Genomic DNA, 6,308 nt, shown 5'->3' on the forward strand with positions numbered 1-6,308 from the left:
ATTTTTTACCTTTCTGTAAAGAAAGTGTCTGCAGCTTTTAAAAGAAAAAATACAATAATAAAATAACTTGATTTAACCTGAAAAAGTGGTTATTCCTAAAGTCTACTTTACTTACTTAGCAATGCAGGACCCAGGACATCGATGCTACTAAGTGGTAAGCAGATAAAATCTTTGGTGAAGGTATGGGTTATACCGGGGGATAACTTGAAAATATAGTTTGACTTGAATAGCACCCATCGAAGCCTGCATCAGAGTCAGGGAGTGAGAATCCCTGTTCACCATTTAGAATGTCGTTCCTTTTTGGTATGGGGGAATTCTACGAATAATGGTGAGTTTTCAAAAACAGCACAGTGAGTGACTCAGCAGGGAATCGAACCTGGCAACCTGGCGCTGTGAAGCCACAGTGCTAATCACTTGTGCTACCGTGCTGCCCTAAACAATATTTATTTACTCAACTAGTATATACACATAGATTCCGTGCTAGGTATTACCGATCTCATAATGTTGAGTTCTAATGTTTCAGTAAGACATTTGTAGAAGCTTGTAAAGTTTTATGTAAAACATTTATGAACAAAAATCCTTTTATAAATACCAAACTTTGAAACCAGTTAACATTTAACTTCATGCTTAACTTTATCAGCTAAACAATGAATTTAAACTACCGCAACTTTTCCAAATGTCTTGCAATATAATCAATTTTCTCACTTAATCACCAGGGTCAATAAAATATATTTTTCCACATAAACACAACGGTTCTGTCTATATGTGAAGAAGGCGGGAAAGGGAGGGTAGACAGGGGTAAAGGGAGGGAGGGTGGGAAGAGGGGAGGGAGTGAAGGAGGGGAAGTAGAGAGTTTTGACGTATCGATTGTTAATGTTTCAAGCTCAAAGTCCGAAAGCACCAGCTACCGAAGCGCAATGTCCTGGCACACATCCCCTCTTAACAAACATTTTGGGATATCCTTTGCCGGTGCACTCTTAGGGGTTGGTAATTGATTCGCTGAAATCGCTGTCAGAGAGATATGAAATTAATTAATTTCTGTGGGTTGAAAAGGGAACTAACTCAGATGGATTAGTTTGAAAAAATGGAAGATCAAGTAATAATAGAAGATATTTAAGTACTAGCTGAGTAATGCACAAGTTAATTATATTCTGCCCAGGAATAAGAGAATGCAACAAATGAGAGTTTAAACATAAGTCACTCATACTTGAAACTAAATTGGAAATAAAGGAAAAATATGTGATAAATAATCAAGGAACGTAACGTGTTGCCATTTCTCTTCACTGAAATTAGATTATAGGAGGCTTGCATATAATAGAACAGTAGAACATTACAGCGCAGTACAGGCCCTTCGGCCCTCGATGTTGCGCCGACCTGTGAAACCAATCTAAAGCCCATCTACTCTATTCCATTATCATCCATATGTTTATCCAATGACCATTTAAATGCCTTTAATGTTGTCGAGTACACTACTGTTGCAGGCAGGGCATTCCATGCCCTCACTACTCTCTGAGGAAAGAACCTACCTCTGACATCTGTCCAATATCTATCTCCTCTCAATTTAAAGCTATATCCCCTCGTGCTAGCCATCACCATCCGAGGAAAGATGGTCTCACTGTCCACCCTATCTAATCCTCTCATCATCTTGTATGCCTCTATTGTCACCTCTTAACCTTCTCTCTAACAAAAACAGCCTCAAGTCCCTCAGCCTTTCCTCATAAGATCTTCCCTCCATACCAGGCAACATCCTGGTAAATTTCCTCTGCACGCTTTCTAATGCTTCCACTTCCTTCCTACAATGCGGCGACCAGAACTGCACGCAATACTCCAAATGCGGCCGCACCAGAGTTTTGTACAGCTGCAACATGACCTCATGGATCCGAAACTCAATCCTTCCCACCAATAAAAGCAATCACACCGTATGCCTTCTTAACAACTCTATCAATCTGGCTGGCAACTTTCAGGGATCTATCTATATGGACACTGAGATCTCTCTGCTCATCCACATGACCAAGAATCTTACCATTAGCCCTGTACTCCATATTCCTGTTACTCCTTCCAAAAATAATCTCCTCACATTTTTCTGTATTAAACTCCATTTGCCACTTCTCAGCCCAGCTCTGCAGCTTATCTATGTCCCTCCGTAACTTGCAACATCCTTCCGCACTGTCTACAACTCCACTGACTTTAGTGTCATCCGCAAGTTTACTCACCCATCCTTCCACGCCCTCCTCCAGGTCATTTATAAAAATAGCAAACAGCAGTGGCCCCAAAACAGATCCTTGTGGTACACTAGTAACTGAACTCCAGGCTGAACATTTCTCAACAACCACCACCCTCTGTCTTCTTACAGCTAGCCAATTTCTGATCCAAACCGCTAAATCACCCTTAATTTCATGCCTCCGTATTTTCTGCAATAGCCTACCATGGGGAACCTTATCAAACGCTTTACTGAAATCCATATACACCACATCAACTGCTTTACCCTCGTCCACCTGTTTGGTCACCTTCTCAAAGAACTCAATAAGGTTTGTGAGGCACGACCTACCCTTCACAAAACCGTGTTGACTATCCCTAATCAAATTATTCCTTTCTAGATGATTATAAATGCTATCTCTTATAATCCTTTCCAAAACTTTGCCCACAACAGAAGTAAATCTCACTGGTCTATAGTTACCGGGGTTGTCTCTACTCCCCTTCTTGAACAAGGGGACAACATTTGCTATCCTCCAGTCTGCTGCCACTATTTCTGTAGACAATGACAACATAAAGATCAAAGCCATGCTCTGCAATCTCCTCCCTAGCTTCCCAGAGAATCCTAGGATAAATCCCATCCGGCCCAGTGGATTTACCTATTTTCACACTTTCCAGAATTTTTAACACCTCCTCCTTATCAACCTCAATCCCGTCAAGTCTAGTAGCCTCTATCTTAGTATTCTCCTCGACAGGATTGTCTTTTTCCTGTGTGAATACAGACAAAAAATATTCATTTAGTGCCTCTCCTATCTCCTTGGACTCAACGCAAAACTTCCCACTACTGTCCTTGACTGGCCCTACTCTTACCCTAGTCATTCTTTTATTCCTGACATACCTATAGAAAGCTTTAGGGTTTTCCTTGATCCTGCCTGCCAAAGACTTCTCATGCCCCCTCCTGGCTCTTCTTAGCTCTCTCTTTAGGTCCTTCCTGACTGACTTGTAACTCTCAAGCTCCCTAACTGAATCTTCACGTCTCATCTTTACATAAGCCTCCTTCTTCCTCTTGACAAGTGATTCAACTACTTTAGTTCGACCACTTCCTCCCTGTTTGACAGGTGGGTTAGGTACGTTTTGGCACAGCCATTTGGGCGCGGCCGTTTTGTCGCCGGCTGTTTTAGCGCCGGACGTTTTGGCCATAATAACATTTCTTTATTTGTAAATTAGCCTCAGTTGAGTTGGCTGCTGGTGCGGGTCCGCTGTCACAGGTGTTTCGTTCTATCACCATCTTTTTATATATTTTTTAACTAAACCAATTCGCATACCCATATGATGGCTGAGGAAGTATCAACGAAACGTGGTAAAGAAAAATTTGTTCATAACGGATTCCTTTACGTCTTTGACAAAACAAGCAAAGGTGACAGCGAAGTGAAATTTTGGCGTTGTGAGCAAAAACACCGGTGCAAAGCACGGCTCCATACTAAAATAATAAAGCTGCAAACGTGGTGAGGCAGCTGAACAGCCATTCGCATGATGCTTCTGCTGCACAAGTAGAGGTTGCACTCGTGAAAACTAAAATAAAAAAGAGAGCACAGGAAACCCTTGAGGCACTGACTGTAGTTGTTAATGAATGTTTGACAGACATATCCCTAGCTAGTCTACCAGCCATTCCTAATATATCTGCTTTGAGGAGAATGATAAGCAGAAAGCGTAATTATGTATTGAACGCCCCCACCAATCCAAGTGATTTACAACAATTGATTGTGCCAGAATGCTACAGGATATATGTCCCTCAACCAGGAGTGGAAGAAAATGTTTTACTTTGTGATAGCGGGCCAGGTCACGACCGGATATTAATCTTCGGAAGACAGAGCTGGCTACAGCACTTATTGACATCTGGTATGTGGTTTGCAGATGGCACATTCAGTATTGCTCCCCGCCTCTTTTCTCAGATATATGTAATTATGGTAAAAAAACACGGAGGAGTTACTCCTACGGTTTATGCTCTTTTGCCCAACAAGCAACGCACCACATATGCGAGAATGTTCGCATTATTGAAAGACATCGAACCCAACTTGAAACCCAGTTCAATCGTCTGTGATTATGAACAGGCTGCGCACAGTGCTATGAAAGACATATTCCCTGATGTTCAAATAAAAGGATGTTTTTTTCATTTAGCTCAAAATATGCAAAAACATCTAGCTAGTATGGGGTTCCGTAGTTTGTATAACACTGATCCAGATTTCGCGATGAACCAAATGAACTAAACTAAATGAACTAATTTAAGGTTTTTAACTAAATGAACTAATTTAAGGTTTCTAATTTACAATAAAGTTAGTTTAAAAACTTTGTAAAGCTCATCTTTTAATTTACAGTTTTAAGCTTGCTTTTAAGTCCTTCCTTCGAATTATACTGAATCTTGCAACAATTTACTTGCAACAATTTACTAGCCACAAAAACTAAAAAAATTTCTGTCGTCTGCGGCCAAACAGCCGCGCCAAATTGGCTGCGCCCAATTGTCCCATGGCGCCCAAACGGCTGCGTCCAAACGGCCGCGCCAAAACGGCCGCGCCCAATTGTCCCATACCGTTGACAGGTACATACTTATCAAGGATACGCAGTAGCTATTCCTTGAACAAGCTCCACATTTCAATTGTGCCCATCCCCTGCGGTTTCCCTCCCCATCCTATGCATTCTAAGTCTTGTCGTACCGCACCATAATTGTCTTTCCCCCAGCTATAACTCTTGCCCTGCGGTATATACCTATCCCTTTCCATCACTAAAGTAAACGTAACCAAATTGTGGTCACTATCACCAAAGTGCTCACCTGCCTCCAAATCTAACACCTGGCCTCGTTCATTACCCAGTACCAAGTCCAATGTGGCCTCGCCTCTTGTTGGCCTATCTACATACTGTGTCAGGAAACCCTCCTGCACACATTGGAAAAAAACTGACCCATCGAACTATAGCGTTTCCAGTCAATATTTGGAAAGTTAAAGTCCCCCATAACAACCACCCAGTTACGATCGCTCCTATCCAGAATCATCTTTGCAACTAATACATCAACTAAGGCATTGAACTTTGTTAAAGCATTTGAAGCATTTACAATCACTGAGGCTTGTAAAGATGAACATTGGATCAGGAAGACTCTTAAACAACACAGCTTAAAATACAATGCAAAGTCCAAATGTACTTCAGCTCTGAATCAGCTGGGAGGACAGGCGTGCCAACATTGGTAGCCTTGAAGGAGTCAACAGTACCAGAATCGAGGCCATGATCATCTGAAACTAACTCTGCTGGGCCGCCCATATGCTTAGGAAGTCAGACTACCAAAGCAAATCTTCTTCACCATCTCAAGCGGGATCCGAACAAGAGGAGAACAAAGCAATTGCTCCAAAGACATCTTGAAGGCTTATCTCAAAACATGGATCATAGACATCAATGCCGAGGAGATCTTTGCTCAGAAGAGACCTACTTTGAGGAACCTTCTGACTGAAGGGTCACAATTCTTTGAGAACACAAACACCTGATGGCACGAGGAGACCCGGAAAAGGAGCCTGAGAAATGAATACCCGTGACTTAGCAGCCAAGGACCGATCCCATCTTTTGGAAACTCCTGCCAAGTGAGTGACTGAAGATTCAACTCTAGATCGGGCTAATGAGCCACGCAAGAACCTGCAGAAACCTTGACCAGTAACATTGAGCATCTTAGGTGGGCAATCATACTCGTTAGCAAGTGATCACTGCATTCCATCCATTAGTTCTTTTAATGGAATAAACAGCCTCTTGACAAATCAAAGTTAAAAATATCTTTATTTTACTTTCTGTAACTTCAAACTCACTTTACAAGAAAGTATCTTTACAATGGAATTAACAGCCTCATGACAAACGAAAGTTGAAAAAAAGTATATATTTTCCTGTCACTTTATTTGCATTTTAAACACATTTATAAATGCTCAGCACTAATAACGGAAAACATTAGCCTCCCAAAAAATGTCTCCCAATGCCTCCTGCTTCTGCTCGATTATCCTCGGCCGAAAAATTAAATAAAAGGTGAAAATAAGAAGTTGTAAAAATTCACCTACTATCGGGGCATATCGTCCAGGTTCGTGCAG

This window comes from Scyliorhinus canicula, chromosome 17 (genome assembly GCF_902713615.1).
Source record: "Scyliorhinus canicula chromosome 17, sScyCan1.1, whole genome shotgun sequence".
Lineage (NCBI taxonomy): Eukaryota > Metazoa > Chordata > Chondrichthyes > Carcharhiniformes > Scyliorhinidae > Scyliorhinus > Scyliorhinus canicula.